The 12,773-nt window shown below is 38.3% G+C and overlaps 1 protein-coding gene across 11 annotated transcripts in view; it reads right to left on the reverse strand.

The window, feature by feature from the left end:
* tenm4 (teneurin transmembrane protein 4) overlaps positions 1-12,773 on the reverse strand; it is a 658,797-nt gene that overhangs the window by 251,029 nt on the left and 394,995 nt on the right. The window lies entirely within an intron of this gene.

Below are 12,773 nucleotides of genomic sequence, written 5' to 3' on the forward strand. Positions count from 1 at the left end.
AAGATTCTGAAAGGATTACTGTTAAAAATTGCATTAAGCTCTACCCTATCTAATGCTGTCATAAGGACTTCATTGGGGAAAGGCTGGATAACTCTGAATCTCAAAAGAGATGGACCTACCATTTGGCTTTCCTGATATGCTTGATATTGTTACAAAGACCATCAATGTAACTTATACACAATTGCTAGTATGTAATAAACCACATCTAGCTTAATAGCCTCTTTTCATTGGACTACCAAGTGGTATGTTGGTTCAGTTGGTAAAACAGTTCATTTTATGCAAATTAAAATAAAATTCATTGTTTTCCACTGAGATAATTCAATTTCAAATTAATTTTAATTTGCTCAATGCAGTGTATTAACATGATAGCTAAGCAGCAATACTACATTGAAAATATCGCTTGTTTGCAGAAAAGTCAGTTTGCTTTCCGTTCACAAATGTTTCCAGACTTGCTGAGTTTCTCCAGTAATTTCTGTTTTTGTTTCCGATCTTCAGCATTTGCAGTTCTTTGTTTTATTTTATGCTTTTATAGGGTCATTGAGTCATGGAGATGTACAGCTCGGAACTAGACCCTTCAATCCAATTCATCCATGCTGACCAGATATCCTACCCTAATCTAGTCCCACTTGCGAGCACTTAGCCTGCTAAACCTTTTCTATTCGTATACCCATCCAGACGCCTTTTAAATGTTGTAATTATACCGCCCTCCACCACTTCCTCTGGCAGCTCAATCCATTCATGCACCACTCCTCTGTGTGAAAACGTTGCCCCATTGGTACTTTTAAAATTTTTCCCCTTTCACCCTAAACCAATGCCCTCTGGTTCTGGCCTCCCCCACCCCAGGTAAAATGCACTTGCACCTGCTGATTTGTTTTCAAAAAGGAGATAAATGTAGTTCTTGGGCTAAAGGGATCAAAGAGTGTGGGGAGAAAGTGGGAACAGAGGACTTAATAGAATGATTAACCATATCTCTTTACCCTATCCCTAACAGAATGATCAACCCATGTCTATTTACCTGTCCCTCATGATTTTATAAACCTCCATGAGGTCACCCCTCAGCCTCTGATGCTCCAGGGAAAACAGCCCCAGCCTATTTAGCTTCTTACTCTAGCTTAAATCCTCCAACCCTGGTAACATCCATGTAAATCTTTTCTGAACTCTTTCAAGTTTCACAACATCTTTCTGATAGAAAGGAGACCAGAATTGCACAGAATATTTAAAAAGTGGCCCGACCGATGTCCAGTACAGTCACAACATCACCCCAACTCTTCTACTCAATGCTCTGACCAATAAAGGTGTGAATTTTGAATTGCAAATAGCTGTAAAGCACTTCCTGCAAGGAAGAATAGCTGAATGACCAAGTCAAAAGTGAAGTCATGAGTTTATGTTTTTATAACTGTTTTTATCCCCCAATCAAATGTAAACAAAGACATAGGTACAAAGCAGAAACAGGGGCAAGCCATTGAACCCTTTAGTAAGATCATGGTTGATCATTCAATTAAGGATAGGGTAAATAGACGTGGCTGATCATTCTATTAAGTCCTCTGTTCCCACTTCCTCCCCACACTCTTTGATCCCTTTAACCCAAGAACTACATTTATCTCCTTCTTGAAAACAAACCAGCAGGTGCAAGCACATTTTCTCAAACTGGTTCATCCATTGTACATTCCAGCTTGCCCAAACTACTTTGGATCAGAAGTTATCCTCGAACAGAAAGACAATGTCTACACAGACACATATCCCTTTCAGTTGTATACATAGATAACTACTTACTCCTACTTGTAAACTCAGGCTAACAAATGTTAATGCCTTTGATGCAAAATCTTTTACTTGAAAAGACACAGTTCTGTACTTCTAACACTTGATTTTTCAACAGCATTATTTCAGAATTAATGTTATAATTTATATATTTTGCTGTATCTTTAAATGGTAATTTGTAACCTCAGTGTTAACATACTTCAGTAGAGTGATAAGGCTGGATTCTTGCTCATGTGATTCCTACTTAATTTAGAGAACAAACGATGCTAATGTGATCTTTTGAACATGACTTTAGTCAACTTATTTCAGGGACCAACAGTAACTGTGGAATCACACATGTTCTTTCAACAAAAATATACTTATAGAGTCTAGAGTTTTCCCAATACATTTTCCAAATGTATTAGTTGGAACATTTGGGATGATGTTAACCACAAGGATATAACAGTGCATACTGTCAAACAAGCACTCAAATTACTCCAATGATGCCCTATTACCTTATCAAGATCTAGCAAGGAGTGATATCAGTAAGATGACCATCTTTGAAAGACACCGAACAAGAATTGGGCACACATACCTAGCCAACTTGAGATTGATTACATACTGTTCATGCATTGGCAAGCCAATTGGTGTACAGGATGCTTCTGATACTGCACAGGAGTTAATGGTTAGTAAGGGATATTTCGGCGTAACATTTAGCAGTCCAAGATGGAGTAAGAAAACCAAAGAGAGAAGGAGAACTACAGTCAACAGAGGAGAACAAGAGACATGCATCTACTCAGCTAGAAGTATGAGCTGGTATTCCATTCTGAATCAATGTAATCCACTAATTTCATAAAGAATCATTTTTTTCTACTTGCTTTGATAGACAATAATGTCAACAATGTAACAATTCTGTGAAGATTGTGAAAACATTGTTACACCTTAAATAGTCTTGTAATTCATCAGCCCATTGTATTGGCTCTCTCAACTCATTCCATAATTGTAATAGACCTAAGACTGACAATTAAAATTAATGTGAATCTCAAACCTTACATTGGACTTAATTGCAAACTGTTTCAAATTAATGAGTATTCATGGAATGCAAACGTGTATCTGAATCTGACAAGAATGCCCGACATGCTGCAAACACACTGCACAACTTTACTGCTCTATCTCAACCTGCTGTGGGGAAATTGAAATTCTAGATCCTGCTTAAGTAGCTCCAACCTCACACTTCCCAATGTGTGTGTTTTATAAAATTCCCCTTGCTCCTCTCGCTTCCTTTCTTTCTCACTATCTTCCACTTCCTTTGTTTGGGTTCAGTTATCCCAACATGTTGTATCTTGCTTGATTTGAATACTGAACTTGCTGTTGACTTGGTACAGCACACTGCAGTACACGAGCTTATAATGAATTAATTTCAGCAAACCCAGGATTCTTGTTGCGCATTTGAATTTAGTAGCTAGATTGTCACCCAGCGGTTTACTTATTTACAGAAAGATAGAAAAATAAAAATTAAATCGTAGTTGAAGTTATTAATCAACAAGAGGTTTGAATGAACAGTAGACAAATAAAAGAAGCATATTAAAAGGAAACAGTAGATATACGTTTGTATATTGATTACTATTTAGTAAATATAGAATTTACTATTCTTTCTCAAAAGGTATTCCTCTTTTAATTTTCTCAATAAACTGAAATGGAAGCCCAGTCCATGAGTAAACTCACTTAACATTTAACAGCCAACTGATCCACAGAAACCTGTTCTGCCTCTGCCTATTAAGCTTCAGAATGATTCCTAATTTTGCCAAGTCAGCTTCAGACATATCTTCAAAATTTGCTCCAGAGGTGTGTCATAACAAATCTGAACAGGTCAAATAAAAATATCCACCAGCTAAGCAGGGACAGGGTGAGAACGTATATATGTAAAACAAGTTGTGTATTTGTAAACAGTAGCTCATCAAAACAGTTGATGCATTTCTGAATTGGGAACATAAATGTGTAACCATGCAAACACTGAGACAAAAGAATAAGGAATAAATTACAGGTCATGTGCATTTCACTCATGTATAATTGTGGGTGAATTGTAGCAGTTGGTTATCTGCAACTTTGAACCTGCAGCAATGAAGGAGAGCACACACCATCTGTATTAGAAAAGCCAACATTCATGGGAGATGTGAGGTGTCACTAAGAATAAGTGGAATAGATACCTAATATTATACCGGAGGAAATCAGCTACACCTAGGAGAAGTTATGTTAACTCCTTCATCTGTCAATGCAAGATGAATTTTTCTTGTCATTTAGACTTATTAATAGCGAGTTTTGAGAAGATTTGAAGCTCAGATTGAGGTTCTGGATGTAGGTTTGCTCACTGATCTGGAAGGTTCATTTCCAGACGTTTTGTCACCCTACAAGGTAACATCTTCAGTGGGCCTCAGGTGGAGCACTGTACATGATTCCTGCTTTCTATTTATATTATTGGGTTTCTTTGAGTTGGTGGTGTCATTTCCTGTGGTGAGGTCATTCCTTTGGTTATGTCATTTCCTGTTCTTTCTCTCAAGGGGTGGTAGGTGGGGTCTAACTCGATTTTTTTCCTTGATAGAGTTGATAGATTTATTAATGATTGCAGCATTTTTAGTTCTAGTACAAAGAAATTCAACTCAATAATTAATATAGTACAGGAAACTAGAAAAATGTGCTGCTTATTCTAACTGTGAACAGTAATGAAACAAAAACAACAATTACTGGAGAAACTCAGCAGGTCTGGCAGCATCTCTGGTGAGAAAGCAGATTTAATATTTTGAGTCTAGCAACCTTACTTCAGTGACCCTGCTGAGTTTCTCCAGTGGTTTCTGTTTTTGTTTCAGATTTCCAACATCCACAGTTCTTCATTTTGTTTTAGTGAGTAAACTGTAACGACATTTTTAAGGTTGATTTGTTCACTACCTGATCTGATGCTTACGCTCCAAGATACTCCAGTCTTGAGGGGTACACAAATAAGCTCCCTGCAGCTAATGGTGCAATGCAACCAGATGTCAGGGCAAATATTGCTCTTTGTTAGTTTATTAGAGGAATCAGTTATTTAACCTCACAGATGGGTGGGGTTAATTTCACTTGTTTAGGAGTAGTTTGAGTCAACATGGTCATATGCATACTACATATATCTGTGTTGGGCCTGGAACGTCCATTATTACACTAATTTTGCCAGTGAATGGTGATCAATTTCACAAAACTAGGGCGAAGGATTCCATACTTTTAGCACAATTTGTGTTCAGTGCAAATCAAATTATAAAATCTTTTCCCTACTTTAAAAGCCACATCCTAGAAGATGGCCTGATCCTTAAAACTGGCGAACACTCCAAGGATGATTTCAATACCATTGGAGTGTTTCACTGTTTCTGGAAAACTTCAAAAATTCTTCTGAGTGCAATGACACAAAATTACATGTACTAATTTTTTGCTAATTTTAATTTTTCCTTAAATTACTGAAGAACTGAATAGGTTATGTTTTTGTTTTATTCATTCATGGAATGAGAGTGTCACTGGCTAGGCCAGCATTTATTGGCCACCTCTAATTGCTAAGAGTGCAAGTAAGAATCAACCACATTGCTGTGGGTCTGGAGTCACACGTAGGCCAGACCAGGTAAGGATGGTGGTTTCCTTCCCTAAAGGACATTAGTGAACCGGATGGGCTTTTCTGAACAATCGTCAATGGATTCAAGGTCATCCTTAGTCTCTTAATTCCAGATTTTCATTGGATTCAAATTCCACCACCTACCATGGCAGGATTTGAATTTAGGTCTCTGAATTAACAATCCAGTGATAATATCGCTAGGCTGTCACCATTATAATTTAAAAAAATGTTTCCTATATATTTTGCAAGAAGGTAATTCAGAAATGGATTGTCAAAGATGATGGATTGAATGGTTTGTTTTAGTTTCAGGATAAATCTTTTTCACCTGTTTTAATCAAACTTCCCCCAAGTTACCATTCAAAATAAGTTTTTTTTTAAAAAATGGAGCTTTTCTTACAAATTGTGCTTGGCAACACTCAAATTGTGCTGTTTCATTTTGCATTGGCCAATAATAATAAATTGGAATAGAATCCCAGTGATGATCAGGGGAACAGGTTTCAAAACTCACACAATGTTGTGCACAACTTGTGCCAGAATTTCCAGTTGATCCCAAAGTAGGAATGTTATCACATAGGTTTTTGTGCTTTTGTTGTTCACACAGATTAAAATTGGTGGAATATGAACCCATATGGCAACTAAAAATTAAAAGATAAAATAGTTGAGACTAGGTTAAAAGTAAAAAAATTCCACTGTTGTGTTTTCTGCAGCCATGGGATTAGGTCATAGAAAGTGTGATACTTGTGGAACAGAATATTTTAAATTTTCAGAAAATACCACAGAAACAAACCAATCTGTTCCAGCACTTAGGCAGATGTGATGTAGTAAATACCTGTGGGGCCTTAATACTTACAGCAGATGTATGAAAGAGAAACAAAAACATATGAATAAAATAATTAGATAAACAAAAATAGAAGGGACAAGCTGTTTGCTTTATTCAGCAACATGAGTTTGAAACTCAATTATAAGCAACTTCCCATTAATGTTAGGAACAATGCTGAAGAAATGTATGCTGTGTTATGGACTCAATTTGACACAAGATGGTTAATAAAAGACAACAAACATGATGAATGTGGAAATAGATTGTAATAGTAAACAACATTGTTGATAGAATCGACTCAGCAATTCTCTTTACAGATGGTTGCCTGATTTGCTGTTTCCCCTGAACTTTCTGATTTTGTTTCAGATTTCCAGTACCTCGAGTTTTGTTCGTGCTTTTAGTTTTAATGGAAAAGTAAGTTGAAGTGTCAGCTTAATTAAGGGATGAACAGAAAAAGAGTCAGTTTAAATGATTTGAAGGAACACAATGACACTTGGGTGAAATTAACATCACTGGCATCAGCTAGGATTGTTGGAGAAGCAAACATTTGAATTAGGCATGGTGCCTTTTGAAAATAAGGAGATCGAGTATTTTAGTACTGAGTTGTTGCTCTGACCACTGGTGCTTGCTACAATCACAGCTGCACTTCAATTGTAACTCAGCCTTATACCGCAGTCACTCTATGACACAACTATTATGTTGCAGGAAATCCAGGTAATAGTGATATTAACTGACCTCATATTTTATTGCAATATCATAGAGTCATACAGGTGTACAGCATGGAAAAAGACCCTTCGGCCCAACCCGTCCATGCCGACCAGATATCCCAACCCAATCTAGTCCTACCTGCCAGCACCCGACACATATCCCTCCAAACCCTTCCTAATCATATACCCATCCAGGTGCCTTTTAAACATTGCAATCATACTAGCCTCCACCAATTCTTCTGGCAGCTCATTCCATTCACATACTGCCCTCTGCATGAAACAGTTGCCCCTTAGGTCCCTTTTATATCTTTCCCCTCTCACCCTAAATTTATGCACTCTAGTTCTGGACTCCCCCACCCCAGGAAAGAGACTTATCAATTCATCTTATCTCCTCCCCTCATGATTTTATAAACCTCTATAAGGTCACCCCTCAACCTCCAACCCGCCAGGGAAATCAGCCCTACCCGATTCAATCTCTCCCTCTAGCTCAAATTCTCCAACCCTGGCAACATCCTTGTAAATCTTTTCTGAACCCTTTCAAGTTTCACAACATCCTGCTGATAGGAAGGAGACCAGATATGCACACAATATTCCAAAAGTGCCCTAACCAATGACCTCCCAACTCCTGTACCCAATACTCAATAAAGGAAAGCATACCAAACACCTTCTTCACTATCCTATCTACCTGCGACTCCACTTTCAAGGAGTTATGAACCTGCACTCCAAGGTCTCTTTGTTCAGCAATACTCCCCAGGATCTTACTATTAAGTGTATAAGTCCTGCTAAGATTTGCTTTCCCAAAATGCAGCACCTTGCATTTATCTGAATTAAACTCCATCTGCCACTTCTCAGCCCATTGGCCCATCTGATCAAGATCCTGTTGTAATCTGAGGTAACCTTCTTCACTGTCCACGACCCCTCCAATTTTGGTATCTCTGTAAACTTACTAATTATACCTCTCACGTCCAAACCATTTATATAAATGACGAAAAGTAGAGGACCCAGCACTGATCCTTGTGGCACTCCACTGGTCACAGGCCTCCAGTCTGAAAAACAACCCTCCACCACCACCCTCTGTCTTCTATCTTTGAGCCAGTTCTGTATCCAAATGGCTAGTTCTCCCTGTATTCCATGAGATCTAACCTTGCTAACCAGTCTCCAATGGGGAACCTTGTCGAATGCCTTACTGAAGTCCATACAGATCACATCCACCTCTCTGCCCTCATCAATCGTCTTTGTTACTTCTTCAAAAAACTCAATCAAGTTTGTGAGACATGATTTCCCATGCACAAAGCCATGTTGACCATCCTAATCAATCCTTGCCTTTCCAAGTACATGCACATCCTGTCCCTTAGGATTCCCTCCACCACCGAGGTCAGGCTCACTGGTCTACAGTTCCCTGGCTTGTCCTTTCCACCCTTCTTAAACAGTGGCACCATGTTAGCCAACGTCCAGTCTTCCTGCACCTCACCTGTGACTATCCTCTGCAAGAGGCCCAGAAATCACTTTCCTCGCTTCCCACAGAGTTCTAAGGTTCACCTGATCATGTCCTGGGGATTTATCCACTTTTAGGTGTTTCAAGACATCCAGCACTTCCTCCTCTGTATTATGGATATTTTGCAAGAGGTCACCATCTATTTCCCTACAGTCTATACCTTCCATATCCTTTTCCACAGTAAACACTGATGCAAAGTACTTGTTTAGTATCTCCCCCATTTTCTGTGGCTCCACACATAGGCCGCCTTGCTGACCTTTGAGGGGCCCTATTCTCTCCCTAGTTACCCTTTTGTCCTTAATATATTTGTAAAAACCCTTTGGATTCTCCTTAATTCTATTTGCCAAAGCTATCTAATGTCCCCATTTTGCCTTCCTGACTTCCCCCTTAAGTGTACTCCTACTTTCTTTATACTCTAAGGTGATCATCCTCTTCTTATTTCTCAGTTCCTCCCAAATAACTTCCCTGGATGTATTTCCAGGAATATCCTCCCTTAGTACAGCTGTAATGCTATCCATTGTGCTGGAAACTGTCAACAGGTGAAAGATCTGATATAGAATTTCAGAGCAGCCTGCCTCATGGATTTTCATTGTGCTAACATAGGTGTCAAATATTTAAATTTCTATGTGCAGCGAGCAACACAACAAAAACTTTGCTAAATTGAAACTGTGCACAGTAAGATTCAGCTAAGAGGAAGTGCAATGGAATAGTAAGTAGGCGTTGTCACTCCGGAGTAAAATATTAATGTGTAAACAGTACATTGCTTAGCGAAATTTTACAAATCCACGGTAAAAATGAAATTAAGTTAAGAAGTTATTCCTGTTTTTGAAAAAGCATAATAAAATTCTCAAAACCCCTGTCTTAATATTTCTCTGCAAAGTAGTTCATTTCAAATAATGTTTATATTTATAATTACAGAATATTTTGCAAGGTACAAGTTTTAAATGTGAACTTGGAAGAGATCAGTATTTCAGAAAATATATTATTTTCTTTATTATGCATACCCCCAAATGCTTTTGGGCTTTTGTAATACAGGGGTAGTGTCCATATATCTGGACTGTAAAGTCTGGGTTCCAATCTCACTAGCCAACGGAGATGTGCCGTGTCATTTTTGAACTGATCATTAGAAACAAAAGCTAACTACTTGTAATTGTTTTAACTGAACTCAACACTTCAAATTGAACAATTGTGAAGTGCAGAAGCTGGAGTTCAAACTGAGGTTATACACATCATCAAGAATGATACACATTGAATTGTTATACTCTTACATTGAAAGAGTCGTTCTCACAATTGCCATTGGATTAACTGTCTTCAGTAACTGATGTCCATAGAATACAAACGATTATCTCCTAAAGCCTTGGGTAAAAAGTCTAAAGGCATTTCCTTTTTTTTTGCAAACAGTGTGGTTGGAAACATAATCAAACAAATAGATACTGCAGTATTTAGCTGATAAGGTAAAACTATACCTTCTCAGATTACCCATGTGACCTTGGGCTTCCTACAATGCCTTATCATTTAGTTTGGGGATTCAATATATGTTTGACGACCTCTTCACTTCCCAGGTCAAACTTACTGCTGTAAACCTCAGTTGAAATCAATATTTGTATATGATTACTTCACACTAAAATGTCTTGAAATTGACAGCAATGCATCGAGAATCTGGCCACAATGAACAGTATCAAATGACAACAGGTTTTGGCAGTTAAACCGGGACAAACAAAATGCTCTTCTGCATGCAATTCATAAAGTAATTGATTTAGTTAAAATTAAATTCATAAATTGGTTTTCATTGAACTAACTATTCAAGGTAATTACTGACTTTTCTTAGCTTACATAGCTTCTTAGAACAAATTTACAAAAACATAACTTGAACATGCACCAGCCCATTTATTAAATAAATTTGAATTATGATTCATTATTGTTTGTCTCAATTTATCAATCATAGACATAAGCAACTTACACAAGGCATGGAGAAGAGAACAGTTTGCCAATAGTTTCATGTATATTCCTGGAAAGGATGAAGTCTTTCTCAAAAAAGTGCTTATAAAGTTCTCATAAAATAGTTATTGGAAGCGAAAATGTAAATAGTTTTGAATTATTGTGTCTAAGGGGCATTTAAAACTGGACTCTCATTTTTGCTCAATTAGATTTCACGAATCCATCAAGTTTCAAATGCATGGAAGAATGCAAAAGATTACTAGAAGATATAATAACATAATTTAACATTTCAAAAGTCCTTCTGCCTTTGAAAGCTAATGAAACTAGATTTGCTGATACAGTAGCAAAAATACATGATAAGTGCTTACAAAAAGTTAGGAAGAAGCATTCATTCAGAACAAAAAGTGAAAACTCATAAAATGTTAATCAAACAGATTGAATAATAGGTTACAATGTTTTCAAACCATTATAGAATGTACAGGGGACACAGGTCATTCATGCCATCAAGCTTGCGATCAAGCTTTTTAGATAAATGCAAGGTGCTGCATTTTGGGGAGTAAATCTTAGCAGAACTTGTACACCGAATGGAAAGGTCCTAGGGAGTGTTGCTGAAAAAAAAAAAGAGACTTTGGAGTACGGGTTCATAGCTCCTTGAAAGTGGAGTCACAGGCAGATAGGATAGTCAAGAGGGCGTTGGTGTGCTTTCCTTTATTGGTCAGAGTATTGAGTACAGGAGTTGGGGGGTCATGTTGCAGCTGTACAGGATATTGGTGAGGCCACTTTTGGAATATTGCGTGCAATTCTGATCTCCTTCCTATCGGAAAAGATGTTGTGAAACTTGAAAGGGTTCAGAAAAGATTTACAAGGATGTTGCCAGGGTTGGGGGATTTGAGCTATAGGGAGAGGTTGAATAGACGAGGGCAGTTTTCCCTGGAGCGTCGGAGGCTGAGGGGTGACCTTATAGAGATTTATAAAATCATGAGGGGTGTGGATAGGAAAAATAGACAGAGTCTTTTCCCTGGGGTAGGAGAGTCCAGAATTAGATAGCATAGGTTCAGGGTGAGGGGGAAAGATATAAAAGAGACCTAAGGGGCAACTTTTTCATGCAGAGGGTAGCGCGTGTATGGAATGAGCTGCCAGAGGAAGTGGTGGAGGCTAGGACAATTGCAACATTTAAAAAGGCATCTGGGTGGGTATATGAATAGAAAGGGTTTGGAGGGATATGGGCTGGGTGCCGGAAGATGGGACTAGATTGGTTTGGGATATCTGGTCGACATGGACAAGTTGGACTGAGGGGCTGGTTTCCATGCTGTACATCTCTATGACTCTATGCTTTTCTCAGTTAACATTTTATTCCTTTTATAGAGGGGTGGCAAAGCCAGCATTTATTGTCCATTTATTAGCCATTTAACATCCATCTCAAATTGCCCTTGAATTGACTGACTTTTCCATTTCAAAGATTCAATCACATGGTTGTGGGTCTGGAGCCCAGCAGGAAAGGAAGGCGGTTTTCTGTTAAATTACTAAACCAGATGAGTTTTAACGGCAAACAACAATAGTTTAATGGTCACCATGAGCCAAGCTCTTTTTTTTAAAAAAGCAAAACATCCAGATTTAATAACTGAACGCAAGTTCTACCAATTGGGACTTGAACCAATATCTCCATAGCATTAGCCAAGTTGTCTGTGATATTAGTGACGTTACTACAATGCCACATCTCACTTCAGATATGATCTAATGTTTTTTTATGAGCAATCTTTCCCTAGTAAATGAATTTATCGATGCCCGTGTAATAAAGTCTTGTGGCAGGAAATTACAAATTCTAACCTCATCCCTCTGTCAAAAATTCTGTGAAATACATAACCCTTGATTTTATCCTGCAAGGACTCTGAATGGATTCATGCAGAGGAAATTCAACAGCAAGGAGCCAATATGCATATCCCATGGTGTTTGAGTGTTGGGATTGCAGAAGTGGAATGTCAGAAGAGCAGGAAATTTGTGAAAGGAGAACTGCAGCACTGTGGGAAATTATAGATATAAGAGAGATGATGAAGGTAGGAAAGGCTTCCATTCACAGTAATCCCCATTAAGGCCTCACACCGTGGCTCTTTTTCTTCTTAGGCAGTCCCTTGAGATCTAGGATGACTTCCTTCTGCTCTGGAGTTGCAGGCTCTGAGTTGACTAAATACTCTCATACTAGGTTCACACACCTTGCTATAGGGGCAGTAGCTTTTGTTTGAAGAGTTGGGTAGGTGGGATACTCAGGATTTCATGTGCAGCATCAACCCTCCATACTTGGCCCATCAGAGATGCTCCAAATGGTTAGTACCTTTGGAGACGCTTCCTTCTCCGGTTTGGATGGCCATACGCAAGGGATTCCCATGAATGCGTGGGGATCTTAGATCGTTTCCAGAAAGCTTTAAGTACAACCTTGAAACATTTCCTTTA

The sequence above is a fragment of the Chiloscyllium punctatum genome, chromosome 9 (genome assembly GCF_047496795.1).
Source record: "Chiloscyllium punctatum isolate Juve2018m chromosome 9, sChiPun1.3, whole genome shotgun sequence".
Classification (NCBI taxonomy): domain Eukaryota; kingdom Metazoa; phylum Chordata; class Chondrichthyes; order Orectolobiformes; family Hemiscylliidae; genus Chiloscyllium; species Chiloscyllium punctatum.